Source organism: Moschus berezovskii, chromosome Y, assembly GCF_049115385.1.
Source record: "Moschus berezovskii isolate FMDL1 chromosome Y, NW_MosBer_1.0, whole genome shotgun sequence".
Taxonomy (NCBI): domain Eukaryota; kingdom Metazoa; phylum Chordata; class Mammalia; order Artiodactyla; family Moschidae; genus Moschus; species Moschus berezovskii.
Genome location: NC_142489.1, coordinates 32673334 through 32684038, shown reverse-complemented (window position 1 = coordinate 32684038; position 10705 = coordinate 32673334). Strand labels below are relative to the sequence as shown.

The 10705-nt window shown below is 40.7% G+C and overlaps 1 pseudogene; it reads left to right on the top strand.

The window, feature by feature from the left end:
• Positions 1–6467: 6467 nt before the first annotated feature.
• Positions 6468–9318, top strand: LOC148773094 (heat shock transcription factor, Y-linked-like; annotated as a pseudogene).
• The last annotated feature ends 1387 nt before the right edge of the window (positions 9319–10705 follow it).

Below are 10705 nucleotides of genomic sequence, written 5' to 3'. Positions count from 1 at the left end.
GACTTCTAGGAGATCCAACCAGTCCATCCTAAAGGAGATGAGCCCTGGGTATGCGTTGGAATGTAACACGGTAAAGCTGAAACTCCAATAGTTTGGACACCTGATGCGAAGAGCTGACTCATTGGAAAAGACCCTGATGCTGGGTAAAATTGAGGGCAGGAGGAGAAGGGGATGGTAGAGGATGAGATACTTGGATGGCATTTCTGATCAATGGACATGAGTTGGGGTGGTCTCTGGGAGTTGGTTTTGGAAAGGGAGGCGTGCCATGTTGATGGGGTCACAAAGAGTTGGACATGACTGAACGACTGAACTGAACTGAAGTGTCTTCGGTAACAGCACAGTTGAAAGCCATCGAATATCCTTCTCTTAGTCTTCTTTATATTCCAGCTCCCACATCTTCACATGACTACTGGATAAACAACAGGGACTTGTGAAGTGGAGGCCTTTGTTACCAAGGTGAATGTCTCTTCTAAATACAATGTCTAGGGTTGCAATAGAGTTTTCTCCAAGAAGAAATTGTCTTTTACCTGATGACAGCCCTTCACCAAAGTTGAAAGAATGTGGTCCACTAGAAAAGGGAAAGGCAAACCACTTCAGTATTCTTGCCTTGAAAACCACATGAAGACCATGAAAACAAAAAGATAGGACATTGGAAGATGAACCCTTGGTAGGTTCACAATATGCTTCTAGAGATCCGTGGAGAAATAACTCCAGAAATAATAAAGCAATTGAGCCAAAGCAAAATCAACAACCAGTTGTGAATGGGACGGTGATTGAATCAGGGTTTGATGCTGTAAAGAGCAATATAGCATAGGAACCTGGAATGTTAAGTCCTTGAATCAAGGCAAATTGGAAGTGGCCACACAGGAGATGGCAAGAGTGAGCATCGACATTCTAGGAATCAGTGAACTAAGGTGGACTGGAATGGGAGAATTTAACTTACATGACCATTATATCTGTAACTGTGGGCAAGAATCCATTTGAAGTGGAGTAGCCATCATATGCAAAAAAAGAGTCCAAAATGCAGTACTTGGGTACAATCTCAAAAATGACAAAATGATCTCTGTTCTTTTCCAAGGCAAATGATTCAATAAACGGTAATCCAAAACTTTTCTCTGATCAGTAACGTTGAAGAAGCTGAAGTTGAAAGTTCTGTAAAGACCTACAAGACCTTCTAAAACTAACATTCAAAAAAGATGTCCTTTTCATTATAGGGGACTGGAAGGCAGAAGTAGGAAGTCAAGAAGCACCTAGAGTACCAGGCAAATTGACCTTGGAGTACAAAATGAAGCAGGGCAAAGTCTAATAGTGTTCTGCCAAGAGATCGCACTGGTCATGCAAACACCCTCTTCCAGCAACACAAGAGAAGACTCTACATATGGACATCACCAGATGGTAGACACTGAAATCAGATTGATTATACTCTTTGTAGCCAAATTAGAGAAGCTCTATACAGTCAGCAAAAACAGGACAGGAAGCTGATTGTGGCTCAGATCATCAGCTCCTTATTGTCAAATTCAGACAGAAGTTGACGAAAGTGGAGGAAACCACTAGACCATTCAGATATGACCTAAATCAAATCCCTTATGACTATACACTGGAAGTGCAAAATACATGTAAGGGACTAGATTCGATTGACAGAGTGCCTGATGATCTATGAATGGAGGTACCTTCCATTGTACAGGAAACAGGGATCATGACCATCCCCAGGTAAAGAAAGGTGAAAAATGATTGGCTGACTGAGGAGGCCTTACAAATAGCTTTGAAAAAAAGGGAAACAAAAAGTAAAGGAGAAAATGAAAGATATATCCATTTGAATGCCGATTTCTAAAGAAAAGTAAGGAGAGAAAGGAAAGCCTTCCTCAGGGATCAGTGAAAAAAAAAAAAAAGAATGGAAACAATAGAATGGAAAATATTAGAGATCTCTTCAAGAACATTGGCGGTCCCAAGAGAACATCTCATGCAATGATGGGCTCAATAAAGCACAGAAATGGTAGGGATCTAACCGAAGAAGAAACTATTAAGAAGAGGTCGTAAGAATACACAGAAGAACTGTAGAAAAAAGATCTTCACAACGCAGATAATCACGATGGTGTGGTCACTCACCTAGAGTAAAACATGTTGGAATATGAAGTCAAGGGGGCCTTAGTCAACTAAGCTAGTGTAGGTGTTGGAATTTCAGTTGAGCTTTTCCAAATCCTGAAAGATGATGTTTTAGAAGTGCTGCACTCAATATGCCAGCTAAATTGGAAAATTCCACAGTTGCCACAGGACTCGAAAAGGGCAATATTCTTTTCAATCCCAAAGAAAGGCAATGCCATAGAATGTGCAAACTACGGCACAATTGCACCCATCTCATATGCTAGTAAAATAATGCTTTTTATTCTCCAAGCCAAGCTTCTGCGATACGTGAACTATAAAATTCCAGATGTTCAAGCTAGTTTTAAAAACGGCAGAGGAACTGGAGATCAAATTGCCAACATCCGATGGATCATTGAGAAAGGATGTTCAGTTCATTTCAGTCCCTCAGTCATGTCCGACTCTTTGCGACCCCATGAATCACAGCATGCCAGGCCTCCGTGTCCATCACCAACTCCCAGAGTTCACTCAAACTCATGGCTATCGAGTCGATGATGCAATCCAGCCATGTCTTTCTCTGTCATCCCCATCTTCTCCCACCCCCAATCCCTCCCAGCATCAGACTCTTTTCAAGTGAAACAACTCGTCGCATGAGGTGGCCAAAGTATTGCAGTTTCAGCTTTAGCATCAGTCCTTCCAGTGAACAGCCAGTGTTGATCTATTTTGGAATGGACTGGTTGGATCTCTTTGCAGTCCAAGGGACTCTCAAGAGTCTTCTCCAGTACCACAGTTCAAAAGCATCAATTCTTCGGCGATCAGCTTTCTTCACAGTCCAACACTCTCATCCATACATGACCAGGGGAAAACTCTAGCCTTGACTAGATGGACCTTGGTTGGCAAAGTAATGTCTCTGCTTTTTAATATGCTATCTAGGTTGGTCATAAATTTCCTTCCAAGGAGTAAGCGTCTTCTAATTTCCTGCCTGCAATCAGCATCTGCAGTGATTTTGGAGCCTCCCAAAAATACAGTCTGACACTGTTTCCACTGTTTCCCCATCTATTTCCCATGAAGTGTTGGGACCAGAAACCACGGTCTTAGTTTTCTGAATTTTGGCTTAAAGCCAAGTTTTCCACTCTCCTCTTTCACTTTCATCAGAGCCTTTTTAGTTACTCTTTGATTTCTGCCATAAGAATGATGTCATCTGCATATCTGGTTATTGATATTTCTCGAGGCAATCTTGATTCCAGCCTCTGCTTCTTCCAGCCAACTATCCTCATGATGTACTCTGCATAGAAGTTAAATAAAAAGGGTGATATTATACAACTTTGACGTACTCCTTTTCCTATTTGGAACTTATCTGTCGTTCCATGTCCAGTTTTAACTGTTGCTACCTGACCTGCACACAGGTTTCTCAAGAGGCAGGGCAGGTGGTCTGAAAGGTCCCACCTCTTTCAGAATTTTCCAGATTTTATTGTGATCCACACAGTCAAAGGATTTGGCATAGTCAATGAAGCAGAAATAGATGTTTCTCTACAACTCTCTTGCTTTTTCCATGATCCAGAGGATGTTGGCAATTTGATCTCTGGTTACTCTGCCTTTCCTAAAACCAGCTTGAACATCTGGAAGTTCACGGTTCACGTATTGCTGAAGTCTGGCTTGGAGAATTTTGAGCATGACTTTACTAGTGTGTGAGATGATTGAAGTTGTGCGGTCGTTTAAATCATTCTTTGGTATTGCCTTTCATTGGGATTGGAATGAAGACTGACATTTACCAGTCCTGTGGCCACTGATAAGTTTTCCAAATTTGCTGGCATATTGAGTGCAGCTCTTTCACAGTATCATTTGCCAGGATTTGAAATAGATCAACTGGAATTCTGTCACCTCCACTAACTTTGTTCGTAGTGATGCTTTCTAAGGCCCACTTGACTTCATATTCACTTGACTTCACTTTCCAAGATGTCTGGCTCTAGGTCTTTGATCACACCATCATGATTATCTTGGTTGTGAAGATCTGTTTTGTACAGTTCTTCTGTGTTTTCTTGCCACCTTTTCTTAATATGTGCTGCTTCTCTTAGGTCCATATCATTTCTGTCCTTTATCAAGGTCATCTTTTCATAAAATGTTCCCTTGGTATCTCTAACTTTCTTGAAGAGATTTCTTGTCTTTCCCATTCTGTTGTTTTCCTCTATTTCTTTGCATTGATCGCTGAGCAAGGCTTTCTTATCTCTCCTTGATATTCTTTGGAACTCTGCGTTCAGATGCTTATATATATATATTTTTTTCTCCTTTGTTTTTCGCTTCTTTTCTTTTCACAGCTATTTGTAAGGCTTCCCCAGACAGCCATTTTCCTTTTTTTTCATTTCTTTTCCACGGGGATGGTCTTGGTCCCTGTCTCCTGTACAATGTCATGAACTTTCGTCAATAGTTCATCAGGCATTCTATCTATCAGATATAATCCCATAAATCTATTTCTCATTTCCACAGTATAATCATAAGGGATTTGATTTAGGTCATATTTGAAAGGTTTAGTGGTTTTCCCTACTTTCTTGAATTTAAGTCTGGATTTGGCAATAATGAGTTTATGATCTGGGTCACAGTCAGCTCTCGTCTTATTTTTGCTAACTTTATAGAATTTCTCCATCTTTGGCTGCGAAGAATACAATCAATCTGATTTCGGTGTTGACCATCTGGTGATGTCCATATGTGGAGTCTTCTCTTCTGTTCCTGAAAGGGGTTGTTTGCTATGACCAGTGTGTTCTCTCTGCATAATTCTACCAGTCTTTGCCCTGCTGTATTCCATGCTCCAAAGCCAAATTTGGCTGTTACTCCAGGTGATTTTTGAATTCCTACATTTCCATTCCAGTCCCCTATAATGAAAAGGACATCATCTTTAGGTGTTAATTCTAAATGGTCTTGTAGGTCATCATAGAACCATTCACTCTCCGCTTTTTAAGTGTTACTGGTTGAGGCATAGGCTTGGATTACTGTAATATTGAATGGTTTGTCTTGGAAATGAACAGGGATCATTCTGATCGTTTGGCGATTGCATCCAAGTACAACATTTCGGACTCTTTTGTTCTCCATGATAGCTACTCCATTTCTTCTAAGGGATTCCTGCACACAGCGGTATATATAATGGTCATCTGAGTTAAATTCACCCATTCCAGTCCATTTGAATTCACTGATTCCTAGAAGGTCTATGTTCACTCTTGTCATCTCCTGTTTGACCACTTCCGGTTTGTCTTGTCATGGACCTAACATTCCAGGTTCGTATGCAATATTGCTGTTTGCAGCATCGGACCTTGCTTCCATCTCCAGTCCCATCCACAACTGGGTACTGGTTTTGCTTTGGCTCCATCCCTTCATTTTTGCCTGAAGTTATTTCACCACTGATCTCCAGTATCTTATTGGGTACCTACCGGCCTGGGGAGCTCCTCATTCAATATCCTATTTTTTTGTCTTTTAATACTGTTCTTGGGGTTCTCGATGTAAGTGTACTGAAGTGGTTTGCCATTCCCTTTTCCAGTAGACCACATTCTGTCAGACCTCTCCAACATGACCCGCCCATCCTGGATGGCCCCACACAGCATTGCTTAGTTTCACTGAGTTAGAGAAGGCTGTGGTCCATGTGAAGAGCTCTACTAGTTTTCTATCATCACGATTTCAGTGTCTGCCCTCTGATACCCTCTCTCAATACCTACCATCATATTTGGGTTTCTGTTACCTTGGTTGTGGGGTATCTCTTCACGGTTGCTCCAGCAAAGTGCAGCCACTGCACCTTACCTTGGATGAGGAGTATCTCCTCACAGGTGACCCTTCTGATCTTGAATGTGGAGTAGTTAGTCTCAGCCGTCCTATGCCCATGCAGCCAGGGCCACTTGGAAGTAGGGTAGCTCTTTTCGCCCGCTGGCCCTGGCCTCAGGCATGGCAGCTCCTCTCGGCCACAACACTGGCCTCGGGCGTGGGGTAGCTCCTCTTGGCCGCCGCCGAGAATCACGTTTATATCAGAAACCAAATAGATTTACTGATGTGATTTATCCGTATTAAAATTATTTAGGAATGAGGTTTTGCAGGCTTATGGCTTTGGTTGCTATTTAGGTAAGCAGCCTGCATTTTAAGTTGATGCTGAAGTAAAAGCTTGTTGAAAATTACCCTTCAATTTCTAGGAGACCAGTGACGTTGTGATGTCACAGCTACCCTTCACTTGCTAGGAGACCTGTGACTTTGTGATGTCACAGCTACCCTTCCACTGCTAGGAGAACAGTACCTTTTGGAACCACTGTGATGGTCTAGGGAGTTTCCCCCTTACGCCAGCCAAGCAGCATTTGAATTTGCTTTGTGTAAAATCAGAAAAATTAGAAAAGTATCTGAAGAAAGATTTTTCTGAGATGGCACATATTTCTTCAGAAATTCAAGATGTGACTCAAAATGATGAATCCACTGGTTCAGAAACCTCCATCAGACCTTTGTATGATTATACACTTGCTGGGGATTCGGTTTTGTGATCTCTTATTGAAGAATATGCTTTTCAGGCTTTGTCTGCTTGGAAAGAAAGGCGCCTTTCAGAATAATTGAAATCAATAATATGAAAAGTTTAGTTCGATAGCTGAACCTTTATGGGTTTAGTAAAAAGGGACAACCTGTTCAAAGATCTGCTTCACTATCTGACTTTCTGGAATAAGAAAACAGCATCTCTCTTTTGAGTAAGGTGTCCCAAAATTTTCACTTATTAGCAATATGTAAGATTAAATCATGTGACCTAGAAAGCATGTTACCATATGTAGCTAAAACGGAATTCAAATTTGAGATAGCAATTTGTTGAAAAAGCTTTATTTTTTGAAGCTGAGAACAGCTGGAGGATATAATATTTGATGTTTAACAAATGGTTTTTCCCATGGTCATGTAATGATATGATAGTTGGACTGTGAAGAAAGCTGATCACCGAAGAATCAATACTTTTGAACTGTGGTGTTGGAGAAGACTCTTGAGAGTCCCTTATACTGCCAGAAGACCCAGTCCGTTCTAAAGGAGATCAATCCTGGATGTCCATTGGAGGGACTGATACTAAACCTGAAACTGCAATACTTTGGCCACCTCATGCGACGAGTTGACTCACTGGAAAAGACTCTGATGCTGGGAAAGGTTGGGGTCCGGAGGAGAAGGGGACGACGGAGAATGAGATTGCTGGATGGCATCACCGACACTGTGGACATGAGTTTGAGTGTACTCTGGGAGTTGGAGATGGACAGGGAGGCCTGGGGTGCTGTGGTTCATGTGGTCGCGGAGAGTCGGACACGACTGAGCGGCTGAACTGAACTGAACTGAACTAAACAAACTTTCCAATCAACTTGAAACAAGATACGAGTCTTGAAGCTACTTATGGTATTTACTATATATATACAACATATTTTTAGTTGAGGAGCACATTTGTTTCTAACATGTTAGCTATTAAAATTACTCTGGAGGCGTTTGGTTCGATGGAATTTAATTGGTATCATTCAAGGAATTATTTTTTCTTTTCTAATTTTATTTATTTTAATTGGAGACTAATTACTTTATATTATTGTATTGGTTTTGCCATACATAGACATGAATATGCCCCAGGTGTACATGTGTCCCCATCTTGAATGCCCTTCCACCTCCCTCCCCATACCATTTCTCTGGTTCATCCCAGTACACCAGCCCCACACATGTTGTATCTTGCATCGAACCTGAATTTGTGGTTTGTTGCACATATGATAATATACATGTTTCAATGCCATTCTCCCAAATCATCCCACCCTAGCCCTCTCCCACAGAATCCAAAATACTGTTCTATACATCTGTGTCTCTCTTGCTGTCTCATTTACAGGGTTATCGTTATCACCATTCAAATTCCATATATATGTGTTAGTATACTCTATTGGTCCTTTTCTATCTGCCTTAATTCACTTTGTATAATAGGCTACAGTTTCATCCAACTCATTGGAACTGATTCAAATGAATTTTTAATGGCTGAGTAATACTCCATTGTATTTATGCACCATAGCTTTCTTATCCATTCGTCTTCAGATGGACATGTAGGTTACCTCCATGTCCTGGCTGCGATAAACATTGGAGTACATGTGTCTCTTTCAATTCTGGTTTCTTCGGTGTGTATGCCCAAGAGTGTGATTGCTGGGTCGTATGGCAGCTCTATTTTCAATTTTTGAAGGAATCTCCACACTGTTATCCATAGTGGTTGTGCTGTTTGCATTCCCACCAACAGTGTAAGAGGGCTCCCTTTTCTCCACACCCTCTCCAGCAATTATTGCTTGTAGACTTTGGTATATAAGCCATTATGAATGGCGCAAAATGGTACCTCATTTTGGTTTTGATTTGCATTTCTCTGATTATGAGTGATGTTAAGCATCTTTTCGTGTGTTTGTTAGCCATCTGTATGAAGGAATAAACTTTTATAGTTTAGCTTTTAAGGCAGTTTTACCTTGGTTTATAAAGAAACTAAATAATTGTATCCTTTGACTTTAGTTACAGATCTACTATAATCCAAATTTCAAAAGAGGCTATCCTCAACTTTTAGTAAGAATAGAAAGAAGATTTGGGATTAACAATGTGTCTGCAATATCTTCATTAGTTCGAGATTGCAAGAAGAACCATGTTAAAGCAAGTGTCAACGTAGATGATTGTAACTCTGATATCCTTCCTGAAACTAGTGGAGAGAGTACATTTTCAACCACCATTTTAAGTGTGCCTTTCATACAAAAGCCTCACATCAGCCAGACAGTCGCTAATACAAGAGCTCTAGCTCTATGTGACTTACCTTCCCCATCATCAATATCAGTGAGCCAAACAGAACAGATTGTGGGAGATCAACCTGCTGTTTTAAATCAGTTGAGCATGTTTAAGTGGCACTCACATAGCAGCTACACTCAGGTAAATGGCCACGTTGAGGACTTGCCTACTACAACTACATCGACTTCCCAGAACCACATCGTATCTCCATTTCAGGGCAGTTATTCTAGGCTGATGGTGGCGTCTTCTAAGTTTCCAGATAGATACAGTGATATGTCAGCCCATGACAGTCCTTTCCGTGACCTTCAAAAGAGAGGCAACTCATGGCCCTCAGTGCCAAAGATCACTTATACATCTGCCTCCTCTCTTTGAGGTCAACTCATCAAGAATCATCGTTATGTGAAGACGATGCTAATTAAAACGGACCTATCAAATAAATGCCAGATTATGGAGCCTAATGAAGATTGAAATTTTTGTTGGGAGATGTCAACAAATACCTACAATTCTTGTATTTGAACAATAAACTTACATGTTCATCTTCATAGTTTCATTTTCTTTGTTCAAACAATGAAGAGAAAAGTGAGGCTTTAGTTTAATGTCTGGCTATTTTACCGCACTGTTTTATAAACTCTTCAGAAAAAGAAAATATTCATTATGCATCCTAGGTCAATGACACCTGATCTAATATTTGTAAGCAAGAAAACGAGAACAAAAGGAAAAGAGGTAACGGATGTAACGTGATTTCTGCAATCACCCCTGCTGAAATGAACGGGTGTCTACATTAGGAGTATGTGGCTGAAGGAAGAGATACAAATAAAAAAAAAAAATTTCAAATGCATAGTATGTACCTTAGTGCATTCACAGTTACGTTATATTCTATTAGATACTGGTAGAGTCTTAAAAGGGTAGAGAGAAGGTTATCTTCAGTATAGAAATTCATTATGTACTTGAAAATATAAAATCATGATGATCAAAATCATGATCACCACTGTACTGTCACTGTGACACCAAAGATAAGATGACATAATCAGTGACTGGCCCATGGTCAGTACAAGATATGTATTTTACAAGTGATAATGTATAGGGACATTTTTGTTCTGCTGTCCTTAATTGAAAGCGACAGTGAAGTAGCTCAGTAGTGTCGGACGCTTTGCGACCCCTGTGCACTGTAGCCTACCATGCTCCTCCATCCATGGGATTCTCCAGGCAAGGATACTGGAGTGGGTTGCCATTTCCTTCTGCAGGGGTCTTCCCGACCCAGGGATTGAACCCGGGTCTCCCACATTTTAGGCAGACTCTTTACTATCTGAGCCACCAGGGAAGATGCTGTCCTTAAGGCACGCCTTTATTTGCTGACACCATGATTCCACCCTATATTTCCTAATGCATGTTTAGATGTTGCTTATCAGTTCCCACAGAGACAGAATAAATTCCTGGTGGTGATTGTAGCACATCAGTATGATTAACAAGTTCTGTGAAGACATGGTATCTTTTTTCCTTAATAATTTCATTGTCTTTCTCTTATACTGTGCTTCCGGAGTACAATCTCTCAACCTAACTTCAGCCATGCTAAGCCCCTTCTCACAATTTTGTCTCAACTTTTTCTTGGGGTTGGAAGGAACTGCCATTTGCCCTCCTACCAAGTTGAGCCCAGATATCAGGACTTCCGTGGGTTTTGGGCCTACTCTCTTTATGTATCTTTCACATCAGCTAAAATTAGAGCCTGCAAATGATACATTTTAAGTACTTACTAAGTTATCAATAAAGAAATGCCATAACCAATCAAATGCTATATACATTACTCAACATATTCCTATAACCTTCAGTATTATCATAATTGACCTTTCCTCTCTAG